Source organism: Ammospiza nelsoni, chromosome 2 (genome assembly GCF_027579445.1).
Source record: "Ammospiza nelsoni isolate bAmmNel1 chromosome 2, bAmmNel1.pri, whole genome shotgun sequence".
Taxonomy (NCBI): domain Eukaryota; kingdom Metazoa; phylum Chordata; class Aves; order Passeriformes; family Passerellidae; genus Ammospiza; species Ammospiza nelsoni.
In genome coordinates this window covers 67,828,554-67,846,532 of record NC_080634.1, presented here as the reverse complement: position 1 = coordinate 67,846,532, position 17,979 = coordinate 67,828,554, and positions in this window count along the sequence as shown.

Sequence of the window (17,979 nt, the reverse complement as noted above, 5' to 3'; positions counted from 1 at the left end):
CAGCCTTAATGATTCTATGAAACTCTGATAATACATCTATTTTAACTCAAAGTGTACAAAACACTGCCAGTGCTGCACTGTTGCCTCACTGGTACGTCAGTGTTTTTTATAACTCTGATGAATTTGTTGCATGCCTTTGGGTTCTAAAGCCTGGAATGGAGACCTTTGGAGTACTTTGTAGGTAAAGGGAACCTAAACTTGAAGCAGTTTTCATCCATACTAACTTTGGGAGAAGAATTTACAATTAAATAGCCCCTCAAGTTATGCTCAGTCTTTCTCCTGGAAACAGCTAGATGTGGTGGTCCAAAACAGATACAGGAATAAAATTAACAGGTACATGCATGGTTAGGGAATGGTACTCTGGCTTACTTTGCAGCACTCTTACTTACAGCAGTGACATTAACAGAAAAAGAGAGTGATTTATTTGCTAGACAAAGATACATTTTCTTGTCTTTATTCCCTTTTTTGTCTTTTGCTTTTGAATCTCAATGAGAAGTAAACTGACAAGTCTGTGCTCATTCACTTGTAAATTAATGAAAATATGTTAAGAACTTTCATCTTCATTCTAAGTTGATACAGAACAGGAATGTTCTGTATATCACCATGCAGAAGAGAGGAAAGATTGTTAGGTGCAGGTATGGCAAAAGATCAATGCATTCAGTGTATAATTTAATGCTCACAGGAAATGAGTTTATTCTTTATAATAGAAAGGTCTACTGTTTCAGCTTTGTTAATGACAAAGAGTCACAAAAGAGATAGAATCTCAAATGAGAGAGAGATCTAAAAGAGAACAAAATGCTGATATACATTTAATTGGGATATCAGACAATACAATTCATTCCCAGGGGAGAAAATTATTCACATATATTGTAGCAAAGTCTGCATGAAAAGAGAGCCATGTATCTCTCTATGCCATGTTGACTAACTGCTTCAATAAAAAAAAATATTATTATTTCCTTTTTACCATTTCTGCACATATATAGCATTAAAAAAATATTTCCCCAAGAGTAAGGACTTCATGACCCCAGTTGCCTGTCTCAAGCAATGTTAAGGCATAGAAGGAATTTGCCATGAGATAAGCACAGAAGGGAGTGACAGGATGGTGTTAACTCCAGACCTGGCAGAGGTGAGATCTGGTTAGCACATCCTGGGTCACTCGTTCAGACAAAAATCACACCGTGTTAAGAACCAGCTGCTCATACACATATTTCTGATCAAACAAAGATCACCCCAAGTTATGAGGCAGATATCATCTGAGACCAACAAAAAACAAGGAGGCTCCCCCAAATATCCTTCCCTGGACACCTGGAACTTGGACTGGAAGATAAGCCACAACAACTGGGAACTTGAGATAAAAGTGTTGCAATTGTCCAGGTATTATCTCAGACCTAGCTGGAGGCTGGGGGAGAAGCTGGAAGAGAAGATCACTAAGAAGGACCAATTGGACACTCAGGGTGATGGCTGTCTTCTGCTTGAACTCTACCTTTTCTATTTCTTTCTGTCTTTCTGCCTCACATTCGCTGTGAAATAAATTCTGGACTATTGACTTTGGCATACGGTCTAATTTGATTTAATTTGGGCTGAGACATCTCTCAATAATTGGATTGTAGCACTAAGCGTTTAAGTTTTGGTAGTTTTTGACATAACAGGTGGTGCTAATTTAATCTTAGACTAAACAAATTAAACTACCCTACTAGTAACTCAGTGAGCTCTCCTAATTTTTCTTCCTGAGGATTAAAAAAACAGACCTTACTAACATGTAATTCATACTACCCTCAAAAGATTTCAAAATTATGTTGAAAATTTGTAGATGTCTCCAATATCCACATAATCTAAATCTTTGTCTAAAAGGGACACATTGGGAACATATGATACATCTTTGAGATGTATGTCCCTAATCCTTGCACATGGAATAATATAAAAATTAAACAAAATACGAGAAGCATGTTATCTAACTCATCTGATCAAATAGCAAGGTATCTTTTAGGATTAAATAAGCCAGATTTTTTTCTCTTCTCTAACTAGGAAGGCAGCCTAGTTTTACTACTTCAGGTATAAGACATCCTCATTAGGTCACTAGGACACAAACATTGTTATTTGTAAGAATGAAGGTGTTAATAAAACAGCTTGTTGGAAGAAAATGAGGGTGTTTTGGTTTGTTTTGGGGTTTTTTGTTGGTTTTGTTTGTTTGTTGGTTTTTGTTCTTTTGGAATTTTTTTTACATGAATTCAGCTTCATTCACTGAATTTCCACTGTGATCCTTCTGGAGGCAATGCAGCATGTAATGCTGCAGCTTCTATCATAATGGTAATCTATCAGAAACAACAGTGATTTAGTGATAAGAAGGAAGTGGCGGAAGGAAGGAAGGAAGGGAGGAAGGGAAGTGGTGGAAGGAAGTGGCGGAAGTGGCAGAAGGAAGGAAGAGAGAAAGGAAAGGAAGGAAGGAAGGAAGGAAGGAAGGAAGGAAGGAAGGAAGGAAGGAAGGAAGGAAGGAAGGAAGGAAGGAAGGAAGGAAGGAAGGAAGGAAGGAAGGAAGGAAGGAAGGAAGGAAGGAAGGAAGGAAGGAAGGAAGGAAGGAAGGAAGGAAGGAAGGAAGGAAGGAAGGAAGGAAGGAAGAAAGAAAGAAAGAAAGAAAGAAAGAAAGAAAGAAAGAAAGAAAGAAAGAAAGAAAGAAAGAAAGAAAGAAAGAAAGAAAGAAAGAAAGAAAGAAAGAAAGAAAGAAAGAAAGAAAGAAAGAAAGAAAGAAAGAAAGAAAGAAAGAAAGAAAGAACCAGATAGGTCATTATTTTAGCTTTCTAGGTTCATTCTCATTTCCCCCTCATTATCCCTGTCAGACATGTAGACTTTGCTTTTTTAAAATTTCTTCACAGGTAAAATATATTTTAAATTTCCTTACTGAGTATGGAAGAACCGGACAATACAAAAATCAGCCAGATCCTCCACTGAACACTGAAATTCTACAGAATCATTCTTCACAGAAATGAAAGACAAAGAAAGTTCTGTGGCTAATTTTATTTAGCCTTACAAGAGTCTTGTCTTAGCTAATAATAACAGTATTCCATAGCCTTGCCAGGGATTGTGAGGGAATATTGTTTCTCTTGCAACTTGATTTTTTTTTTTTTGGTTTTTTTTTTGTTTGTTTGTTTTGTTTTGTTTTGTTTTTTTTTTTTTTTTTTTTTTTTGTTGTTGTTGTTGTTGGTTTTTTTTTTGGTTTTTTTTTGGGTTTTTTTTTTGTGCCAGAAAGGTCATTTAAGCACAGCTAATCAATTTTTAAGATTAGCTGTTTGAGTCAGAAAATAAATAATGTTGTACCCTCATCCCAATAAACCTTTATCATCCCAGTTACTGGATTCTTCCTCCCCTTGGGTATCATTTACTTTCTTGCAGCAATTTTTTGGCCTAACATTACATCACATGCCTTGGTTTTGCACATTTATTAAAAAGCTTTTTTATTAGAATGAAAGTTATGAACCTATCTGCAACTAACCTAGCAAATACATAACTGGCAGTTAATTTCACTTCCTGCTATTATTCAAGATAGATTTTTTTTTTTCTTATTTGCTTATATAGTCTTAACATTTTTTATTATCATGTCTATATTACCCATGATATTTTCTATCGCCACTTCTTAAAAATTTGTTCAATTGCATAAAATCTAATATTTCTCTCAATGTTTTCTTGCTATTTACAGGTCTATTAGAAAAGCTACTTGCTTTGTATAATCTATTAAAAGTTTTTCTCCCATATAGCTGTTGACATAGATATTGTTTGGAGTTTTATTAGTGGAAAATAGTTCTCTCTGTTTTCAGACCATCCAGTTCCTTTGGACTTGGTATCTAGAGGCAGATGCCTTTCCAGCAGAAGCTGTTTCTTAAAGGCATTCAGGTTTTTCAGTAGAATGGAATTCTGATAGTCATTGCAGGCTACGTCAAAATAAATGGACAAAAACAATTTATTCCTCAATATTTTTTATATTTCCATCCTAAATATCCCAACAGCACACAATTTTTCTTCCTAAATAAAAATAAGATAAAATTAATATATTTTAACTAGTGATGAAAGATTAAATTTTAGATTTGCATGGTATTCTTAAACATGGCCCTGCAGCATTACAGTCATTGCAAATTTTGATGCCAGATCTTGTGAGCATTCACATGAGGCCATCTGTCTTTGAAAAGGAAAAGCTTTCTTTGTAAATGCAAGGTGACAGCTGGAGGTGAGCTGTCCTTTGACAGGTTGAAGATAGTTGTGTTTTGAGAGCGAGCAGATATGCCTCTAATCAAACACTCTGTAAATACGTTTATCTCAATACGGTCTACATATTGGGAATAGACAGTACATTGTATACATTTTATGTGTTGGTAAAATACCATCTCAAGACCTCACCTGCCATCATCTTACTCCCTTTGTCGGTGTATCAATTAATTTCCAAGAGGATAATAAGTCTTTAAAATAATATATATATATATATATATATATATATATATATATATATATATATATTAGGGTTATTTATATATATAGGGTTATAATATATATATATATAAATTTAGTATAACAAAACCTCCTTGCTTGGAAACAAAGCCGTGCTTTTTCACAGTGGAAGCTGACATTATGATCAGCATATGAAAAAGAGACATCTAATCTTAATAACATTTAGATAAATTTAAAAGCTCTAGTTTTTAGGACTGCCATCTTCTCTTTCCAGCTGCCTATAGAAACAGAATGCCAGAAATATTTCCACTGAAACACATCAGACAGGAGCCTGAAAAACTTTTCAAAGCCTAGTAAAATGACTTAATGTAGACCTCTGCAAAGTACATGCAATGGCATTTTTTTACTATAATTCTTTTTCCTGGATTTACATCATAGTTATCCCACATGTTATTAATTAATTTATAAAGGTGCGCTTTTCACAGTATGCTAGTGTGCAGTTCTTATTATAAAGTATTACAAAACAATCAATGTGCAACTATGGGTTACTGATACTACCCAAATCATACATGTAATAACCTTCCTATCTTTTTAATGCATCAACTGTATCATCTTTCAAAACATTCAAGAGTGCATCCTAGGTTTTGGGGATGGAATTTTTTGGCTTTCATTATGACCTGTCATTAGACTTTATGAAAACCTTTCTTTAAGTCAATCAAATACAATGTAAAGAAAACCACTATAAAGCCAATAAAGTTGTTCAAAAGATAAACCACACAGAAATATTTAGGTGAAACATGATATTGCAGAGAATCACTATAATCTCAGGATTGTTATAACTTTTCAGTTGAATTCTATTTCTCCCTAAAATAGCAATTACTTTGGCTAATATATTTCACCTATTATTTCAGAAACTACTCCTACAAAATAATTAAAGGGTCAATAGAAAAATATTAAAAAAATATAGAAAATATCAAAATTGAATATTTGAAACATGAGGGAAAAGTTTTTCTAAGATACTTGATCCCTGTTTTTTCAGGAAGGATACTGTGTTTTAGACCTCACAATCATTGCAAAAAATTGCATTCAGATTTGAGCTATCATAAATTGCAGCACAGCAATTTCTTTCATCCTTTCTTGTTATCAGAGTCAGGCTAGTCTTTAAAGAAAAATGATCAATGGACAGGCTCTGATTGATTTTGGATAAAATCAGATAAATAAATAAGGTATAAAGTCAAAAGACCACCTGGTCAAGCCTTTCATAGAAAAGAGAACCTAGATAAGACTATGAGAAAGGGAACCTAGATGAGATTATTGGGAGCCAAAATGAGAATAGCACAGTTCTCCTTAGTTTATTGAATATGTTTTGGAGAAGTATCATGTCAAATTCCTTTTGGAAATCTTCATAGACTTTATCAGATCAGTCACACATTTATCAGTAGGATTTATCAGCAGGATTAACAGGTCCTACAGCAATAAAGACTCTATCCTTCTTTTCCAATGTAATGCTTGGTATACCTTTTATAGATATAATTTCACTCAAGACTACTTAATGTGTGCAAATGTGTGTAATTTGTGACAAATTACAGTTGTCACAAAAATACTAATAACATAGCTGTACGAAGAGTTATACTTAGAGATTCTCTGCTGGCATCTCAGAGCACCTTTCTAGAATTTTGCTTGGTTCTGTTAAAAAATTGAGCTTTCTGATTACAAGCACATGAACAACTTCTTAAATAATATTGAGAAGAAAATTAGAGTGAGCTGCTTTGAGTCAGAACTGAGCCTCCTGGTCCTGCTTATGCTGTCACTTTTGAGATGAGTCTCGTCTTCACTGTCCCCTGTTCATGTTTCTCCCTAAATGTCTCAAGTGGATACACAAACAGACAGACTATAGGGTGGAAGGGACATTGGGTACCAACACTGGTCCAATCTTCCAGGCCAAGCTTTGAAGTCTGGTCAGATTCCCCAGGTCATATTCACCAGAGATTTAAAAAAATTCATGTTCTCCTTGGGAAACAAGTTCCAGTTTGGTTTTTTTTGTGCTTTGTTTTGTTGTTTTGTTTTTGTTGGACATGTACCTAATGCAATGTATTATTTGTATAGACCACATCTGCTTAACAGCTCCATAAATTCCACTGGTTTGGACTAGTGACCTACAAGTAATAACCTAATGTCACAATATGCCTTAAAGTTATCGACATCAACTACGCTGAATGACAGTTTTCTCAGAGGACATATATAAGATGTGTATTCACTTTTAATGGCAGCTACTAGAGAGGTAAATAACCAAGGTGCCCTCAAGTGACAATCAGTACCTTGCGTGTGCACAACAGAATCAAATCCATTAACTGCATTGTTGTTTTTCTTTTGATTATACTCAGCATTTAGTCACAGAGCTCACTTAAGAAAACAGAGATTTAGATGAGGTCTGTAGACAGTTGTGCACAGCTGAGAGCTGAATCCAAGCTTCAAAGACAGATGTCTGGAATCTAAAATACAGTCTTATTCTAGCCATCTGATTTCCCAACTACTTTCTATTTTGCCCAAAAATAAAATTTTTTTCTTAAAGTCAATGTGAATATAAATTCTGCCAGTAATCTGGCATCTTGGAAAGCATTGACAGAAAACATGGGGACTTTACCTCTTAGAAGTAAATTGTACTTCCTAAATATCTCTTTCTGAAGTTCTTATTGCTTCAGTTAAACAAAATTTCAAAATGACTTTTGAAACAAAGAATGAGACAGCTTGCAATAAACATGAGGAATAAATTGAAGCATGCAGAGCTATGCTCTGTTGTGTGAGGCGGCACTGCAGGGTGCAATACTCAGGGTGACAAGGCAGGGACCAAACTTTGGCTGTGAGAGCATGAGCCCATGAAGTGCTTTCTCAGTTGTTCATTTGCCAGCAAGGTGCACTCAAAGTCAGGGCACCCTCATCTCCTCATATTCCACAAAATGTTGGACACAGAGGGACTTCCCCACTCCCAGACAATGGCACTACACTGGTGACCTTCATGACCTGTGTCTTTGTGTGAATGAGTGTGCATATGTGTGTGTGTGTGTGTGTGTGTGTGTGACAGAGAGACAGGGGAGAAGGTCGTTGGCTACAGAAGGGTGTTTAGAAATATGTGTTTATTGACTTTTTAAAATGTCTAGTACAGTGTTTTATCTTCTGTATTGCTGTTATTGATTTTGACTGTGTATTCACAAATCGCTTGTTAATTACTTGTCACCAATAAATCAATAAGTCACTTAGATCATGATTATGTTTAAATTACCTGAACTTAGAAATTTTTACCTGTGATAGATATTCATAAGTTCAGATTTTTGTTGTGGATAGCTGGAAAACCTATTTATTTTTGTGCCTCTAAAAATTGTCTTTTATTTCATAGGATGCAAACATAAATATTGTCTACCATGTCAGACACCGATATTTTAAAGTGAAACTCTCGATATTTCTGAGAACATTTGTTCCACAGATTTGTGTTTCAATATACTTAAAAAAGAATGCTATTCATTACAGACCCTCTTTAATAGCTTACCCAATGGCATACTACCCAGCCTCCAAACAATCCAGAAGTGTCATAAGTTACAGCTCTTTGCACCTCTTGGAAAAAAACAATCCACTGTGGCATTTTAAATAATATTATGCATCCCCATTTGGACAACTCACCAAGCTCTCTATCAACACTTAAAATAGAACTATTTATGCACAATGAGAAAGATTCCTGCAGAATGAGAGCTCTCAGCTGGGTACAGATTCATGTAAAGAATTACTGAAAAATTGATTCAAAATGTGTTGAGGAAATACCAGGAACAAAATCAGCACAAGAAAACCAATGTGTGGAAAAAACTTGTTACTGATGTTGAGAAAGAAAGAGCAGTAAAACTGGAAGATTGTGATAAACATTGAATGAATTGTACAGGTACTTAATGTTTTTCTTCCTGTAGTGATGTACTGTATAAGATAAATTTCAAAAAAGAAAACTTTCTCTTTAATATGTGATTAAATTTGATAGATTAAAAAATCACAGAAGTATGTCATAACCCCTGAAAAATTAAGATCCTAATTACTCAGTATGAGAAAACCCACAATATATTATCACATCAGCAAGCTTTTCAAAACCCTTTTAATAACAACAAGCTCTTTTATTAGGAATAGGCATTTATTGAGCTCAAACCTAAATTTATCAAAGATAGCTTGCTTGTCAAATTGCAGAACCAATATGTAAGTATTCAGTCAGCATTTGAGATACAATTCATTAGGTTTCATTTTGTATAAGAGACCCTAAAAAAGATATATTTGTAGTATAAGAAAATGGTTTCAATTATGTGGCAACGTCTTTGTTTTTATTAAAGGTATTTGAATATTCATTTATCAGACTCTGTACTCACATCACATACTTTCATAAGTGCAAATGTTTCTCCAGTCTGAAATACTAAAAATACACTTCATACCATGATGTATTTGGCAATGGGATGTATTGTGTATTGCTTCTTAAAGGCACAAAATGCAGAAAAAGTCAACAGAGGGGAAGAAGAGGCAACAGATTTTACATTCTTCACCCAACAGCTTTGCATTTCAGACTTGCTTTACAGCAAAGCACTTCAGCTACACTTCTACCCTTCCCATACAATTCTGGGCAAGAGAAACTATAGTGAGAAGAACATAAAGTTTCTCCCCTCTAGCTCTAGGTGAATTCCTATAATTTGCTAATCCCATGTGTAGGAATACAGTAATGAGAATTAAAGATAAATATTTTATAAATTTACTGTTTCATCAATAAAATATCCATTCATGTTTGCCTGCCTATTTGAAATGACAAATGAAATAGTTTTTTAATTAATTAATAGGTAAATTATTTAGTAGTATAGAAATGGAAAATAATAAATAATAAAACTTTTTGTTGCTCTGAAGAGATGACAAACTTGAAGTCTTTATTGCAAGCTGTAGCTTGGCTGATACATACTATTGGGACTTTGTTTTTATTCATTGAATGCAGGGGTTTAGATTGGGTAGGGCTTTCTCAGTTGATGGAGCCTCGGGTGTCACCCTAGGTTTCCTTTTCCTTTCCTTTCCCTTTCCTTTCCTTTTTCCTTTCCTTTCCTTTCCTTTCCTTTCCTTTCCTTTCCTTTCCTTTCCTTTCCTTTCCTTTCCTTTCCTTTCCTTTCCTTTCCTTTCCTTTCCTTTCCTTTCCTTTCCTTTCCTTTCCTTTCCTTTCCTTTCCTTTCCTTTCCTTTCCTTTCCTTTCCTTTCCTTTCCTTTCCTTTCCTTTCCTTTCCTTTCCTTTCCTTTCCTTTCCTTTCCTTTCCTTTCCTTTCCTTTCCTTTCCTTTCCTTTCCTTTCCTTTCCTTTCCTTTCCTTTCCTTTCCTTTCCTTTCCTTTCCTTTCCTTTCCTTTCCTTTCCTTTCCTTCCATCTTTTCTGGCACTGATAACACATTAAAATAGCAATGAAGTTTAATAAGAACAGTAGTAAAAGTCAGCATGGAAGTTAGGTGTTTATATGATCAGTTGTGAAATACTGACTTATGTAGGATATCATAACCCACTACTGCTAAAAGTGTTTTTTATAAGTGCTATGTTCAGGACACAGCTTCCAAACTTTGGCATCTTGAACATAAAGAAGAATATAAATTCTTCATGAGTCCTAAACAGACTTTCTGCATATGGTGATTTTCTCTTTTGGTGCACTTCTGTTTAAATTCCTTTGGCTGTGGCAAGTGTGTCATAGACTGATTTTGCTCAAAAATTTTCCAGTAATGAAAAAAATTATAAGGTTTGCCCAATTTAGGTCAATAAATATGTGATCCAAGCTGAAAGGGGTCTTCTTTTTCCTTCCATTGGTGTATGACAGAAAAAGAAAAATAACATTTATTTCATTTTATTTATTTAACTATATAGCATAAAAGGAAACTTTTGTAGTGCTCAAATAATGAAGATAACATTTATGAAATAAAATTGTACTGATTTCTATTGTTAAAATAAAATTTAATAAAAGTAAACCAAAATTAAATTAGCATTAATTTTATTAATTTTGGCTTCGGGTATTTTTATACATTCCTGCATAAAACCAGTTAGAGGAGGTAATTTGGCTCCAAATTTATTTTAATATTTTTGCCATTGGAAGTGTTTGAGATGGAGATTAGAGGTACTATTTTTTATTAGGTGAGATGACAGAGAATGGTACAAATATGAAGAATAAAAGCCTCAAAACTACAGAGATATTCAAATAAAGGGACTAATTAAAAAAAAAGACAAACAATTTGTTTAAGAAAACTAAAATACCTAAAAGTAGGCTTTATAAAAATAAAAATGTTTATAAGTATTCAGCAGCTCCAGAACTTGACACTAAGCATCAACTTACTCCTGATCCACTGGTGATGTAACCTTAATAATGGATTTTCATTAGAATAAAAAACACCAGCTCTTCTCATAAAATGCTTTCCAATCCAGGCATTTCAAAGGACACGGTTTTAAGCCAATGACCACAGGTGAATTCCTTAATATTATTTGAGACTCTATTTTTCTGTCTTTCCCTTTTTCTATGTCCCCTTCACTGAGTCAGGAAATTTTGCAGCCGGCAAATTTTATGTCTATTTGCTACAGACATTCTGCTTCATTACTCCTTCCATACTTTTTACCTTCCTCCAAATTGCCCACTTTATTTTCTCTGTGTCTCATGTCTCTCTTTAAATCTTCATTCCTTTAGAAATATATTCTTTGTATATTAGGTACACACAGCAGAGGGGAGTAATATACTTTTTTAAGAAGGGATTTAGATTGTCTACTATTGAAGAACAGAATAAAATAATGCGATGTGGTAAGGTTGCTTATAATTAGATTATAAATATATTGTTTCAATGACATTTTCTACTTAATGAAATAATTAATTACTGCAACTAATACTTTTAATGATCCAAATGATATCTTATTTGAATAAGCCATCCCACTTAAATATCCTATTTCAGAACATTTGGAACATTTGATTTTTTAAAGCACTCTATTTTTACCATCTGAAATATTTTCTTCATTGACGGTGCACTGAGAGGTTTTTCATCAACATATGAATTAATTCCGATAACAAATTTTGTATCTGGATCATTTTAATTGCCTTCATGTTTGCATTGCAAAAGAGTGAGGTGAAGTTAGGAATCAAAGTGAGGAATATGAACCATGATTGCTAGACTACAACTTATATTTTCAAATATTCCTGATGGCTTTCCTGTAACAAAAAGATGCATACATAGTTGCATCAATAAAAGAATTTACAGTTCCCTTCTAAAATGTGTATTCATAGCAAATGTAATGTCTTTACAAAACACTGTTCCTCATTTCTTCCCTCCCTGTTTTCCTTCACTGTTATTGCTGTTGGAAGTGGAAATCTAGTGGGAATTAGTAAGGGATGATAACAACAGTAATAGCAAAACAAAGTTGCTCATTGGTCACAAAATTCAACAGAAATTATTCTTAAGACAAACTAAAAAATATAATATCCTAAGAGGCAAAAAAGCTCAGAGGAGGGATGTAGGAAGATATAAGATATATTTATAGAAAATTGGATTGTAGATTTCCCATTCTGCTACTGTTAGCTTCTGAGTTTGAAAAAAAAAAAATAGAAACTCAACAACCAACAAACAAAATAAACCAACCAAGAAGGTAAATTTCGGCCACATTGTTGAAGAGAGCAAAGAAGATTGACTCTGGACATCCTGATATGGCAAAGAACCATTCACAAAGACAACAAAAGGTGACAGACTAGGTGAATCATGTGGACAGATTGCTTCCTTTGTCGCTTAAGAGATGTGCAAACCCTTTGCATTTTATGTACTTGGTGCCCCTTGAATTCAGGAATAGGAATGGATCCTTGGGTGCTTTCTATTAAGCTGCACTGCTGACTTTGTTTCTTCACAAGCTTCCTGTATGGGTTTTCATTTTGCATGCAAATAAATAAAATTGATGAAGGAACATTCTCTGGTGCTGAGATCAAGTGCCATGGAGCACTTCATTTCATGTGTTTCAAACTGTGTACCCCTCAGTCTGCTTTACTCTGCTGTACTACCCTTTGGTAATGATCCCAGGAATTTTGTATCCCATACCATGGCAAGGTAGCTTTGGAAAATGCTACTCAGACTGTAGAAAAAACAAACCTTAGGCTTTCTTGGTAAAATGTGTGTACATGGTCCCCAGTGCAGTACCAGCTATAGTTTCCTTAATGGTATTGACATAGCCTTAAGGCACTTCTGTTCATGATTTTCACTTTCTATATGTTTTCCCCTGTGTAATATAAAAGCTGGAGAAAGTGAGAACAAGAACTTAAAAATGCATAATTTGGAGGTTGAATGATCTGAATTCAATGCAGATAAAAAGACGGAAGAGCAAACAAATTTATTTCAAGTGAATTTTCTGACTCCTCCCTACAGTGAGACGAGGCTGAACTCAAGGACCAAACAGACATGGGGTTGCTCCAAGCTTTGTCAAAATCCTTTATAGACATTTTGTTCAGCCAGGAACTTATGAAGCACAGGAGCAAGCAAGAAAGGACTATGTGTTTTAATATTAAGGCTGGAAGAAGAGACAGGGGAAATAAATAAGTCCAAATTTTACATTACTTCAGTTTTTGGTTTTTTTAATAACTGGCTTCTGTTATCATTTATCGGTGGTGCATGCTAGAGGAAAACACCAATCTAATAAGATCTTAACACTCATCTAATAAGAAATTAATAATTCTTCTTCAAGGGTATCACAAGTTTCTAAGGACATTTAGCTTGGCAATACCAAGGTTAGCTTTTAATTACAGATTTCAGCAGTATGTACTCATATATGTCAAAATAACATCTTTATGCTGACATATGTACTTAAATCTTTTCCTGTTATAGGAAAATGCACTACAACCTGTTTTCTTGTCTAGTTTCAGTGAGGTGTTCCTTTAAAAATGTAAATTTTGGAACAGGTTGTCCTTTAATAAACCAGAGCCTTGACATTATTGGGGAAACAAATGACTTTGGTGTAATCTAAAGGAGTCTATAATTTCAGTTACTCAATGTGCATTTATCAGAAGATAAAATAAATAAATGCAAACTGATTTCTGTTACCATGTGTAACTATATATTGGGCTGGACTAAGCATTATTTTGCACATTGCTGTCAATCTTTCTATTAAAAGCAAAAAGTATTCTGAGACATATCATGCCGTATGGCTCTATAGCTGCAGAGCAGCTGGGCTAAATTATCAAAGGAGGATGCACAATTAAGCAGGATCTTACTAGTACAATCGAGGTCTGTAATTAAGCTTCTGTCTCCATAGACACATCTGGTCCCTGCTTCCTTGCTGTGCTCTGGAATCTGAAATTTACTCTTGTTTGGCAGTAACATGTCTGTTGGGGAGAGGGGGGGCGGGGGGTTGTGTGTACACTAGGTGCTATACACCTAAGAAAGATCAAGATCTGAGTGTTAATAAACTGAATTTCAGAGACATCATTTAACTTTTTACAAAGGTCTGAAATTTCCATTAGCCACATATTTACTTATATCTATTTGACTGTTTTTGAAAAAAACACATATTTCTGAAAACACTGGCATCAATTACTACATCATGCTTAAAATAATAACACACAGTTGTCTGTAAAACTGTTTGGCCTTTTTAAAAATTCCATGCATTATATAAGTAATGTGGTAATGCCTAAATGCTAAAAAGATTTTCCATTTCTATTCTATACTTTATTATTATTTAGAATGAATTGAAAATTTGTTATTCAGTGCTGCATATACAAAATTTAAAAAAGCATGTTATAGAACATATATTAAGGATCTAAATCACATGACTCTAAATTAAAAGTAAACAGACTTTAAATTGTCTCTGTGCTATACTCATGCCTCTAACAATACAATCAGAGATGATGTCGCTCATATCTGCAATCACAGAATCGTAGAATGCTTTGGGTTGGAAGGAACCTTTAAAGAATTTCTAGTTCTAAGCAGCTCCCTTGGGCAGAAACACTTGACTTTAGATCTGGTTGCTCAAAGCCCCCTCTAACCTGGCCTTGAATATTTCCACTAATGCGGAATCTACAACCTCTATGACAACCCATTCTAATGTTTCACCTTTCTAATTCTAAAAAACTCTTCCTTGCATACTATCTAAACCTTTATTCTCTCAGTTTAAAACCACTGCTCCTTGTCCTATCACTACTCACCTATGGTAAAAAGTCTTCCTCCACCTTTCCTATAGGTTGCTTTTATATATATGGAAAGGCCATATAAGACACCAAAAAGGTGTCTCCACAGTCTTCTCCAGGCTGAAAACCACATACACTCTCAGTTTTTCCTTGTAAGAGAGATGTTCCATTTCTCTGATAATTTTCATGGGTCTCCTCTAGGCTCTCTCCAAAGTCCCCTTCTTTCCTTTACCGAAGACCCCAGAGCTGGATGCAACACTCAAGATGTGGTCTCAGAACAACAGATTAGAAGGGCAAAATCACCTTCCCTGACCAGCTGGCCACACTTCTTCTGATGCAGTTGGCTTTTGGGTCTGCAAGTGCAGAATGAATGTTCATGTCCAATTTTTCATCACCAACTCCTTCTCTCTGTCTGGCTGCTTTTAACACTTTCATCACCCAGTCTGTACTGACACTTTGCTCTGCTGAACTTCTGTATATTTACATTGGTTGACTCCTCCAGCCTCTCCAGTCTGTGGATGGCATCCCATCCCTCAGATATGTCAACGGCACTATTCAGCTTGGTGTCACCTGCAAGTCTGCTGAGGGTGCTCTCAATCCCCCTGTCTACATCATCAATAAATGCATTAAATAATTTTGATCCCAGTGCAGACACCGGAGGGAGACCTCTTGTTACTGGTTTCCACTTTTATGTTGAGCCATTGATTGTAACTCTTTAAACATCCGTCCATCCATCCATCCATCCATCCATCCATCCATCCATCCATCCATCCATCCATCTATCCATCCATCCAATTCTTTATCTATCTGAAAGTCCACTCAACAAATCCATACCTCTCCAATACAGAAGTAAGAATGTTGTGTGGGACCTTATCAAAAGTCTGGATAGATGACATTTACTGCTTTTCCTCTCTTCACTGCTGCAATAGGAGGCTACTGGTTAGTGAGGCAAACACATTCAATTAACAGCTGAACAGAAGTGTAATGAGAAGTGAGGGCACAGAAAAAAATCAATCAGCACATACATTGTCATTGCAAACATGCACGCATACATATTTAATTTAAAAGAAGCATGCTTTCAGTCTTGAAGGATATATGGGTTGCACTCAGTTCTTGTTGAGTCACAGTGGCATGAGTATAAACAAGTCTCTACAAGTGTCACAAATGTGAGAAAAGATAATTATATCTTTACTGCAGATATTTCTTGCTGAAAATCAGATTTAAATAAAGCCTATTGGAAACAAGAAAAAAGTTGTTCACGTGTTTTTTTTTATTAAACACCATGTGAAGAGTTTGTTTACAATATAGCAAGTAGATTTTGCATTTAAATAAAGTGTTAATTTTATTTATCCAAAATTAGGAATTTTTGCCAATTTTAGTGAATAAATAAAAAAAATCCAATCCCTGTGCAACTAATATTTATAAAATTAAAAATATGAGATTTATCTTTTCTGTCTAGACCTCATATTCAGTTGTATTTATGCAATGAATGTATACTAATATACAAACAGATGAACTCACCTCTTCTCTGAACTGGAGCAGGAATAAAATTATTACTTCACTATTACTATAGTATAATGAAAATAACCTGAAAATCTTAAAAATCCTTTATTTTATTAATGGGGACAAAAAAGCTAAGCTAGGTTTTGGCATTCAGCATAGTACAGTGTAATAGCCAGAAGTTTGCATATCGAGGCCAGAGACACACTGCTGGTTCAACACTCTTGCTGCAATGCAGACAGTAGCTGACCTGTGCATGTAAGGAAGATGATATTAAAACTAAAAACATGAACTTACCCTGTGTGGTTTTTTTCCCCACTCTACTCTGCAGATTTTATGAATAAAATCTTCAGGACATTTTTTGAGCCCCTTTATGCTTTTTTTCAGGACTGAAAGACACTCGTAACTTGAAGGTTTAGTTATTTAGTAATTTCTCTGGCACATGAGAGACAGCTGTGATGTACTATACAGACATTTCAGAAAAAAACCCAAAAACTTAAAATGATGGTGCCTGCTCGAGAGTAGGCATTGGGAGTATTGAAAAGTGCATCTTTGAATTTGATCCTATTTTGCTGGCAGAAGTCTTGAACTGCATTTTGTTACTTGACTCTATCTCAGTAAATATGACCTATGAGGTGTTCTTGTTACTGAGGAAACGTTGCAAATGTCCTACCCTTGTTGCATTATAAATGGTGGCACAGTATCCTTGTGCTGTTCAGAATAAAAGGAATGAAAAGAATGGAGAGCTAGAAATCAAAGGATTGCAGCTGGCAGGCACTCAACACTAAGCTGTTGAGAAATGTTAGAACTATTTAAGTCACCATTTCTAAGATTTTCTTTCCACATCCAGAATACACCTGGGGAATACACAGTCATTCCTTGAATATGGGAGAAGAGGAACAAAACCACATGAAACACTAAGAGTTTCACTTTGTAGCTTTGAATATTGTATTAACAAACACCATCTTATTTATTTCTATTTAATTAATTTTATAAATATCTGTTTTATGAACTTCAAATCTGGGATTATTTCATATTAACTGTATGAGCCATAGGTTATGGAATTATAAGAAATAGTTTTATTATTATTCATTATTATGTATGTACAAGGATTTTTCCCAGCACAAATCAGATTTGGACTTCTCATACTAACTGTTTGTTTACCATAAGGGAAGTAATATCAGCAAAAAAAAGGCACCTGGAATGAATCTATGCTTTTCTAGAAACCTTACCCTTCAGCTGAATGACTGCTACCCTGAAGCAGGACAAAAGAATTTGAACTGGTTTTACCTTTATGGAGGGATAAAACCTAAACCCAAACATTTTTGCTAATGTTTTGGGAAACTGCAGTGAAGTATTTGCATTCACAGAATCTGCTATTTAATGAACTAGATGATGATGTCAGTTCAATACTTTTCTATGTATTGAGAGGCTGGACCTCCAACCATCTACTTTTCTATAATAAAAAGGAGAAGAATAACTTATTGTATTTGCTCTATACTACAATGAAAGAGAAGCCTATGTTCTAAACATAAATTGTACAGATAGTGTGGTTTGGACTGAAATGAGGCTTTAATGACAATAAAAAAGATGTCATTTCACAGGGTCAAAGGACCAAATGGCAGAGACAAACTCATTGAAACAGCATGGCAACCAAGTCAGATGAACTTTAAGATGAAAAGTAGAAATTTCATTTTGTCGTTCACTATGTCTGAAGTTAAGTAAAAGTTGATACTACACGGCATTATTTCATGATTGATACAGGACATTCTAAATATCACGAAGGGATGAATTTGATTTCAATAAACATTTCCAAAGCAACAAGGTTTGTGTCCAGTGTAGATACTGGTCTGTACCTAGCAGTACA